We start from the raw sequence: 10,396 nt of genomic DNA, 5'->3' as shown, positions 1-10,396 counted from the left end.
TCCAGATCTATACTTTGACTATTCCCCTGGTCCAAGACAGGTCAAGAATATAACTTAAGAAAAATGCACTGTGGAAGGAAAACTGAGATGCTAACCTCTGCTTTGCTCCTTATGAGGCGAAGTGTCTCAAGCTCTGAGATGTCGTTTCCCTTCTGTAATACAGAAGAAATCACGTTTGTCCTCACAGAACTCCAAGGTCAAGTGCAGACCTACTACTTTTATTTCCACAACCGTCTCCTGGAAACCACATCGTAAAGTAAATCATTGCCAAGCATTGCATATTTTCCCATAGGAATGATGTTCTAATTAGGGGTTGTATTCCTGAACAAGGCCTCAGAATCAAGTAAATCATTAATATGAGCCAAAACGTGTCAAAGAAGTAGACATAAAACAACCATAAACCTACAGCAGGCTTTGAAAAATAAAAGTATCTTCCAGGTTCTACAAAACAGGCACATGCACGCTGCACCAGAAAAGGCACCGCTGACAAATTGAACCCACGTGAGTGAGTTGAGTGTCCTTGCTACTAATAAACCCTAATCTGTAATAATATTGCTCTTGTTAGAATTTAGAATAATTCTGGAGGGAATCGTTTGATGGCTTTTGGCTTACAAATTTCTCTGTGAGAAGCAGAGGCATTCAAAATCACTCCCATGGCCTCCACGTTCTTCTTAAAACCAGGGCTCGTCTTTTCCAATTCAGTCACTATAGCTTCTAAATATTCAAGGGACCGCTGAGGACTCGTGGTTCAGGAGTCTTTGAAACTGGTCTTTTAATTTATTTTCTGTTTTGTGATTCAGCCTCACCAACAGCTCACTTCCTCTCTTGTGTGTGAAGGACAGTCTGAAAGAGGGGGAAACCTAAGAGCGGGGAAATATCTGGCTTCTTGTTCCTTTGCCTTCTTATTAATAGAAGGTGTCTTAGCGCCGATGGAACAGATAAACCACCACAAGAGAGCCAAATCCCTGCATGGGTATGTCCTAAGACCCTGGCGTCCAAATGAAACTGAAATGAAATAGTGATTTCACTGACCTGCACCACGAGGATTACAATTTTTTGAACAATCGTGATTATATATAATATATAATATTTTAAAGCTTTAAAATTTTTTTTATTCTTCCTTTTTCTCCCCAAAGACCCCTGGTAAGAAGTTGGATATTTTTAGTTGTGGATTCTTCTAGTTGTGGCATGTGGGACACCACCTCATCATGGCTTGATGAGTGGTAACATGTCCGCACCCAGGAACCAGCGAAACCCTGGGCTGCCCAAGCAGAGCGCGCGGACTTAACCACTCGGCCACGGGGCTGGCCCCCTATATAATATTATATATTATGCATATATATGTATATATATATGCATAGTATATAATATGCATACATAAAATAAATATACATACATAAAAATATACATACACAAAATAATACATAAAATATTCAGAACAAGGATGATTATATATAATAATGATTACATCATTATTACTAAATGGAAGATAGAGTTTATAGGACGATAGATATAATACAGTTCCACAACTGTAAATAATAAAAGCATAAAGAACTCTAAAGGATGGCTACTTTTTAGCAGGAGAATTATGGTGATTGTATTCCCCTTTGGTCTTTCTAAAGGTTCTTATCTTTCTACAAATGTCTTTGCAATAATTTTTTTTCAGTTTCAAAAGAAAAAGAAACTTGGACAGCCCAGATGTGCATCTGTTTCTGTTTGTTCCAGGATGAAATACTTGAGCAATATTTGTAGGCTGTTGTGTGGTTTTAGTGCATCCCCAGGAATCAGCCAAGTCTCTGCCCTATAAAAACATGTTTATTAATAAAACAGAGCAGTTAATAACAGTAACTGAGAATGGAGAGCTTTTTTTTTTTTTAAGCTGGTCTTAAAAGTAAGTGAAGCAGAAGACAAAATTTCTAGAGTGTCCTGTAATTCTGAGTTATTCCAGTAGATGGCATTATTGTATAAGAACAACCCATCCATTAGGGCTAAGGGACTAAAAGATTTTTCCTGTTTTTCTAGAAGAACCCTCCCTCTCACAGTGAACAAATCACAGGAGAGAGAGAGAGTATTTTCTTCTGTGGTACGATATGGATGACGCTAATAGGAAAGTCGTTTTATTTGAGCACGTATGCATTTGGTAGTTCCAGGGCCATATGCTTTTATCTGTGATACTAGTGGTGCTTGCAAGGTTAACTCTCTCTCTCCCTGTGACCCACCCCCAAGTTCAACAAACCTTTGGTTTAAAAAAACAAGAGCCAAGAAACTCGAGCTGTATTTTTATTATTTCTCTCCCCATGATTACCGCTCTGAGATACAGCTGTGGAGAGAAGGATTGAGCCCATTTTTTAATTGTTGTTAATGTTTTCCTCAGCTTGTTTATGTCTAAAGACCCGGAGTTGTGTGGTAGAAAGATCATATGCTTTGTACCAAGAGTTCACAGCCTGAGTTTTCCACTTGCTGGGCCCAGTGTTCCTTGTCTGGAAGACATGGGGTCAATAACTAGTTCTGACTGTGTGCCTCTAACGGATTCGAGGTCTGCATGTACACAGTCTGGCGACATACCCTGCACAGAGCAGATCCACAATGAATGATAGCTATTGATGTTAACACTGACATTGCCTTAGGATCTGAGTAATTGATTAATTGTTCAGTGATTAATTTCTGGTCTTATTCAATCTCCCAATGTTGACTTAAGCTGAGGTGAGAAAATGGCCAGCCTTTAGGTGGGATCTGGTTCATTTCTTAAAGAAATACGGACCCCAGCAACTCCTTCAGAGTAATGACACTGGAGTGCTATCGTCATCAGAAGCAAGATGCTGTTTCAGTAAATCTCAAGCACGTGTTGATGACAGAGGGTTCTGTTTGTCCAGCATGACAATTGGTGACTCATGATTTCATATCCAAATTGGATCTTATAAAATATATGGTGCAAACCATTCACTTTTCAGATATGGAACTTAGGTCCAACAAAAAGTTTTATCCAGAAAAATGAGCCTTTTTTCTTTTGAAATAGTGTTGAACTTAGGGAAAATTTCCAAAATTGTGCAGGGAATTCCTGTATAGCCTTCACTCAGCATCCCCTAATGAAACATCTTATGTAAGCATAGTAGTTTATAGAAGGAAATTAAACATTGGCACAATACTGTTAACGGAATCTACTAACCTTATTTGAATTTCCACGAATGTCCTTTTCTGTTCCAGCACCCAGTCTAGGATGCCACACTGGGTTTAGTTGTTGTGTCTCTAAGTCTCCTCCAGGCTGTGACAGTTTCTCCGTCTTTCCTTGTCTTCTGTGACCTTGTCAGTTTTGAAGAGTACTAATCAGTTATTTTGTAGAATTTGCCTCATTCTACAAATTTGGGTTTGTCTGATGTTTTCTCATGGATAAGATGAGGTTAAGGATTTTTAGCAGGAATACCATGGAGGTGATGTTGTGCCCTCTCTGTGTGTCATGTCAGGGAGTACGCGAGGTCCACGTGTCTTACTACTGGAGATGTTAACCCTGATTACTGGTTAAAGTGGTATCTACTAGTTTCTCCACAGTAAAATTACTATTTTCCCATTTGTAATTAATAAATATCTTTAGGGAGAAATTTTAAGACTATGTAAAATCTTGTTTCTTCTTAAACTTTCACCCACTGATTTTAGCATCCATTGATGCCTACAACGATTGTTAGTACTGTGGAGGGTTTTTTTTTCCCCTATTTCCCCATTCCTTCTACGCTTATTAATGGATTTCTTCTGTAAATAAGATTTGTCTCTTCTCCCTCATTTATTTATTTACTAAATTATTTATTTATATCGGCGCAGACTCATTGCTTTTATTTTATTCTATAAGTTATAATCTGATGCTATCATTCTTTCTTTTCTTGCTTTATTCGAGCTTTGGCTATTGGGAGCTCTTTCAGGTGTGTTCCATGTTCTTTGGCATGGCCCTATTCTTTTGTGAGCATTTTTGTTTATTCTGGTACAATTGGATGTTCGAGGCTCATCTTGTGTTATGCCTGATCTGGTCCTGGAATCAGCCACTTCTCCGAGGAACTTAGTTCCTTTTATTTGAGAATAATGTTTAGAAAACAGCCTCTGAGCATTCAATGTTCTCATTGCTACTAGGACATCATTTCTTCTAGGCTGTCCCAGAAGATGGGGAACGATGTGTATATATGCTAATCCATACATACACATACATCTATATTTATTTCTATGTCTATTTATCTACACACACACACAAGTTTATACTGATACCTCTGACTTTAATCCAATACCACAGGGTTCGTTCTTGTTGAAGTTGTCTTCCCTCTTTCCTTATTTGTAACATCTTTCTCTGACAGTGTGAAATCTGACTCTTTATCAGTATTTACTTATTTGTTTACCTCTACTGCTATGTAAAATCTACTTTGACGTAAAATCGCTTCAGACTAGCTAGCGCACATCCTGTTAGAAACAAATGTAGTAGCTATGGCATTTGTATACAGTGTCTTTAGCTTTTAGCCTTACAGTATCAGGTCAAAACCATGTTTTCCAAATGTAGTTAGGTTAGCTCCTTTTTCCTCCACCCCCTTCAGTGTGGTCATGTTATTCATTTGTTATATAGTTAGATTTGTTTGTTACTGTTTGTATTCCATTTTGGATTCCCTCCATGTTCTGATTGATTTTAATTAGGTTTTGAGGTATGTGAAATGTTACTGCGGTTCTAAGACTCAGAACTATTAAAAAATATATGCAGAGAAATGTCACTTTCTCCTCATTCCTGCTACCCTGTTCCCATTCTCTCATCCTTTCCAGCCCATTCCCACCCATTCTCCGCAGTAACCTACAAAGTTTAATTTCTGGTTTTATCATTCCTGTCTCTCTTTCATGAGTAAGAGGATACGTGCATATTTTCTTATATTCTTTTTTCTCGTGTGAAAAGTAACATACTATAGATAGACTTTTGCACTTTGCATTTTACACTTAACAATATATTCTGGAAATTACTCCGTATCAGTTTATAGAGGTCTTCCTCTTTTTTGTTTTTGTGGGGAAGATTGTTGCTGAGCTACCATCTGTGCCAATCTTCCTCTGTTTTATGTGGAATGCCGCCACAGCGTGGCTTGACGAATGGTGCTAGGTCCACGCCTGGAATCCAAACCTGTGAACCCCGGGCCGCTGAAGCAGAGCACACAAACTTAACCGCTACGCCACGGCACTGGCCCCTCCTCATTCTTTTTTGTAGCTGCATATTATTCCATTGGGTGGATTACTATAGTTTCTTCAACTGACTCTCCCACACATGGGCATTGAAACTATTTCTCATATTGTCAATTATAAACAATACTATAGCAATAACCTTGTGCATATATATTTTTGTATTGTTGGATGTGTGCCTTCAAGGTAGACTCCTAAAAGTAGGATCAAAAGATAAGTATAGCTGTGGGAAATAGTTTGGCACTTCCTCAAAAAGTTGAACATACAATTACCATAGACCTAGCGATTCCTCTCTAAAAGAGTTGAAAACAGAACCCAAACAGATACTCATACACCTATTTTCATAGCAGCATTATTCACAACAGCCAAAAGGTGGAAGCAACCCAAATGTCCACGAACAGACAAATGGAGAAGCAAAATGTGCTATAAACAAACAATGGAATAGTATGCAGCCACAGAAATGCATGAGATTCTGCTCCATGCCACAACATGTATCAGAAACATGCTCAGTGAAATAAGCCACACACAAAATGAAAAGTATTGTGTGATTCCACTTATATGAGGTACTTAGAATATTCAAATGCATAGAGACAAAACATAGAATAAAGGTTATCAGGGGCCAAGGAGAAAGGGACTGGGGAGTTATTGTTTCAAGGTACAGAGTTTCTATTTGGGATGATGAAGAAGTTCTGAAAATGGATAGTGGTGGTGGTTGCACAATGTGAATGTACTTACGCCACTGAATTGTACACTTAAAAGTGGTTAAAGTGGTAAATTTTGTCATGCATATTTTATTGCAATAAAAAAAACTTAAAAAAAGAAAGTACACATGTAATTTTGTTAGGTATTGTCAAATTCCCCCCTGCAGGATTGTATCAGTTTTTGGCCCTATCAGTTATGTGGGAGAATGCCTGTTTCCCCACAGCCTCACCAGCAGAATGTGTTATTGTACTTTTCAATTATTATGAATCTCATAGGTGAGAGATGGTATCTCAGTATTGTTTTTATTTGCCTTTCTCTAAATATGACTGAATTTGGATATATTTTCGTATAGCTGAGGGCTATTTTTACTTTTTTCCCTGAGGAAGATTTGCCTTTAGCTAACATCTGTGCCCATCTTCCTCTATTTTGTATGTGGAACGCCACCACAACATAGCCACTGACAAGTGATGTGGGTCTGCACCCAGGAACTGAACCCAGGCTGCCAAAGCAGAGCACGCCGAGCTCACCGCTGGGCCACAGGGCAAGCCCCCTGAAGGCTATTTTTATACCTTTGTTTTGTGAATTATCTGTTCATATCTTTCCCTCATTTTTCTAGTGAATTTTTTGTCCTTTGCTCCTCAATTTTTAAGAACGTTTTTAAAAAACATATACAATGGGGATATTAGCCCTTCAAAGTACAAGTAACAAATATTTTCTTGCCATTCACCATTTCACTTTGATTATAATGCTTTTGCCATGCAGATTTTTAAAATTTTGATACAGTAAAATTTATTGATTTTTTCCTATATTGTCTCTGTTTGAGTCATAGTTGAAAAGCTTTTCCCTACACTGAGGTTGAAGGGGAATTCACCATGTCTTCTTGTATTTGTAAGGTTTTATTTTTTTTAGACTCAAATCCCCTAAGTTTATTTTTCTGTATTTTGTGAGATGTGAATCTAATTTTATCTTTTTATCCAAATAGTTTCCCAGTTTTTACTACACCATTTATTAAAATGTCCATCATGGGGCTGGCCTGGTGACATAGTGGTTAAGTTTGCGTGCTCCACTTTGGTGGCCCAGGGTTTGTGGGTTCAGATCCTGGGTGTGCACCCTTACAACGCTCATCAAGCCATGCAGAGGTGGTGTCACATATACAAAATAGAGGAAGATTGACACAGATGTTAGCTCAGGACCACTCTTCCTCACCAAAAAAAAAAAAAAAAAATCCATCATTTCAGCAATAATTTGAGATGCTACCCTTATCCAATACTCAGATACTACATTTCCGTTTGTACTTAGGTCTTTTTCTGGGCTTCCGTTCTATTCCTCTTGCCTGTATATGCAGGTGCTATTATCACACTGTTCATTAATGGGTATTAAGATTTTTAGTGGGATTGTATTAAAGTTTATATATTAACTTATGAGAGAAGTCATGTATCGTTATAATGTCTAATTGTTCTATCTAATAATAGGGGGTGTCTTTCTGTTTGTTCAAGTCTACTTTTGTATCTTTGAGAAGTGGTTTGAATTTTTTCTTGTATAGGTTTGCACATTTCTTCTTAAATTTTTCCTGAGTATTTAATTTTCTTGCTGGTTTTATAAATCAGTTTTTTCCTACCATAATGTAAATTACAGCTATTCATTTATTTTGTTATTTAGCAATACTTTTTAATAATACTTTAAAAAGTTTTTCAGTTAAACCGTTTTAGTAACAATGAGCTCAAAAAATAGAAGTGCATGTTTAATTTAAAGATTTTAGGGACCGGCCCAGTGGTGCAGCAGGTAAGTGCACACATTCTGCTTCTTGGTGGCCTGTGATTTGCCGGTTTGGATTCTGGGTGTGGACATGGCACCACTTGGCAAGCCATGCTGTGGCAGGCATGCCACATATAAAGTAGAGGGAAATGGGCATGGATGTTAGCTCAGGGCCAGTCTTCCTCAGCAAAAAGAGGAGGATTGGCAGCAGTTAGCTCAGGGCTAATCTTCCTCAAAAAAAAAAATTAATAAAATAGATAAAATAAAGATTTTATTTATTTTTTTCTTTATTCTCTCCAAAGCCTCCCGGTACGTAGTTGTGTATTTTTAGTTGTGGGTCCTTCTAGTTGTGGAATGTGGGATGCTGCCCCAGCATGGCCTAGATGAGCGATGCCATGTCCACGCCGAGGACCCGAACCAGCGAAACCCTGGGCCGTCAAAGAGGAGCATGCGAACTCAACCACTTGGCCACAGGGCCAGCCCCTGCATGTTTAATTTAATAATTAAAATTTATCGAGATGTCAGCATCATGGCAGAGTGAGCTTTGCTGGTAATCTCTTCCCTCCACCATACAAGAAAAAGACATTCATACTCCAAAAGAGGACATCCAAAGACAATACAAAAGACATCTGAGAGACCCCTGCAGCCATATGGTGGAGGGCGGAGAGGCTGGATCCCCCCTTGGAGGAGATGGAACTGGGTAAGAGAAAACTTCACTCCTTCCCCTAAGGACTGGGATCTAGGACTGCAGGTGGCCTCTGAGAGGGAGGAACAGGCGAGGGGACGTTTGTTCGTGGGAACATCAAAGATCCCCAAGGGCCCTTGCAGCCTCGGGGAAAGCCCCTACTTGGGTGAAAGCTAAAGTGAGAGTGGCCTCATCAAGCCAACGCCTTAGGAGAGCAGATAGTGAGGGCAGAGCGAGAAAACCCCAAGAACACGAAGAAAGCACCCATCCCCCACCCGCCCAGCACCAGCTCCAGTGCCTGAGATCTCAGTGGAATACAGAGGGCTCAGAATATGCAGCTCTTGACCCCCACCCAGTGGTGATAGGCATAACTGCAATCAAATAATACTGCGATGCACAAAAACAGAGCCATGCCCTCTAGCAGTATCAAAAATTACATTAAATCTCTACACCAGAGAAAAAATGACAAGTACTCAGAAATCAGTCCTGAGGACACAGAAATATGTAATCTAAATGACAGAGAATTCAAAATAGCTATCATCATAAAACTCAATGAGTTAAAAGAGAATGTAGAGAAACAATTCAACGGGTTCAGGAGCTACTTCACAAAAGATGTTTAAACTATAAAGAAGAATCAATCAGAAATATTGGAGATGAAAGACACAATGGAAGAGATAAAAGAAAATATAGATTCCCTGAATGCTCGAGCGGACATCACAGAGGAGCAAATCAGCATAATCGAGGATAGACATGTTGAAAGACTCCAGAGAGAGGAGGACAGAGAACTAAGATGAAAAAGAAATGAAGAAGGTCTCTGAGAATTATCTGACTCAATTAGGAAATGCAACATAAGAATTATAGGTATTCCAGAGGGAGACGAGGAGAATGCAGCAGAAAGCTTGTTCAAAGAAATAATAGCAGAGAACTTCCCAAAGCTTGGGAAGGAGATGGAAATCCATGTGGATGAGGCTATCAGATCTCCTAAATATGTCAATGTAAAAAGACCTAGTGCAAGGCATATAGTAGTGAAATTGGCAAAAGTGAATGAAAAAGAAAAAAATGCTAAGGGCAGCAAGGCAGAAGAAAATAACCTGTAAAGGAACCCCATCGGGCTTTCAGTGGATTTCTCTGCAGAAATCTTACAGGATAGGAGAGATTAGAATGACGTATTCAAATAATTGAAAGACACAAACTTTCAGCCAAGAATATGCTATCCAGTGAAAATATCCTTCAGATATGATGGAGAAATAAAAACTTTCCCAGATAAACAAAATGTAAGGGAATTCTTAGCCACCCGCCTGCCCCCCCCCCCCCCAACACACATGAGAAATCCTCAAGAAGGCCCTCATACCTGGAAAAAAAAAAGGTATAAGGTGTTACAAAGCATGGAGTAAGGAGATAAATAGGTAGACAAAATCAGAAAATTGTAGCTATACATCAGAATAGGTTAGCAAATAAGAATGGCATTAAAGATAAAAGGAAGGAAAACACCAAAACCAAAGATAATCTCATCACTTTAATCACAAACTCACAACAGAAGATGGAATAAGATGTGAGAAAAACAACTTAGGAGGGGAAGAGGAAAGGGACTGAATCAGTTTTGTGTAAGGAAATAAGAGGCCATCAGAAAATGGACTATCTTATCTATGAGATTTTGAATACAAACCTCATGGTAATCACTAAAAAATAATGCAGAACAGAGACACAAATAATAAATAAGGAGAAAACAAAGAATCACAACATAAAAAACTACATAACTCAATTGGTAGACCAAAATACACAGGACGAGAAACAAAGGAAATGCAGGAGAACTGAAAAACAAGTGATAAAATGGCAGCATTAAGCTTTCATATATCAATAATCACCCTAAACGTAAGCAGATTGAATTCTCCAATAAAATGACACAGAGTGGCAAGGTGGGTTAAAGAACAAGATCCAACAATATGCTGCCTCCAGGAAACCCATCTCAGCTCCAATGACAAACACAGGCTCAGAATGAAGGGATGGAAGACAATAATCCAAGCTAATGGCAAACAGAAGAAAGCCAGTGTCTCAATACTTATA

General features: G+C 38.7%; 1 long non-coding RNA gene across 1 annotated transcript in view; it reads left to right on the top strand.

Annotated features, from left to right (window-relative positions):
* The first annotated feature begins 416 nt into the window (after positions 1-416).
* LOC106783052 (uncharacterized) overlaps positions 417-10,396 on the top strand; it is a 38,729-nt gene continuing 28,749 nt past the window's right edge. Inside the window, exon 1 of the long non-coding RNA XR_011437855.1 lies at positions 417-501. This is a non-coding gene — a long non-coding RNA (uncharacterized lncRNA). The remainder of the gene's footprint in view (positions 502-10,396) is intronic.

This window comes from Equus caballus, chromosome 4 (assembly GCF_041296265.1).
Source record: "Equus caballus isolate H_3958 breed thoroughbred chromosome 4, TB-T2T, whole genome shotgun sequence".
Lineage (NCBI taxonomy): Eukaryota > Metazoa > Chordata > Mammalia > Perissodactyla > Equidae > Equus > Equus caballus.
Note: the sequence above shows the minus strand (reverse complement) of the source record. Positions and strands in the feature narration are given on the sequence as shown.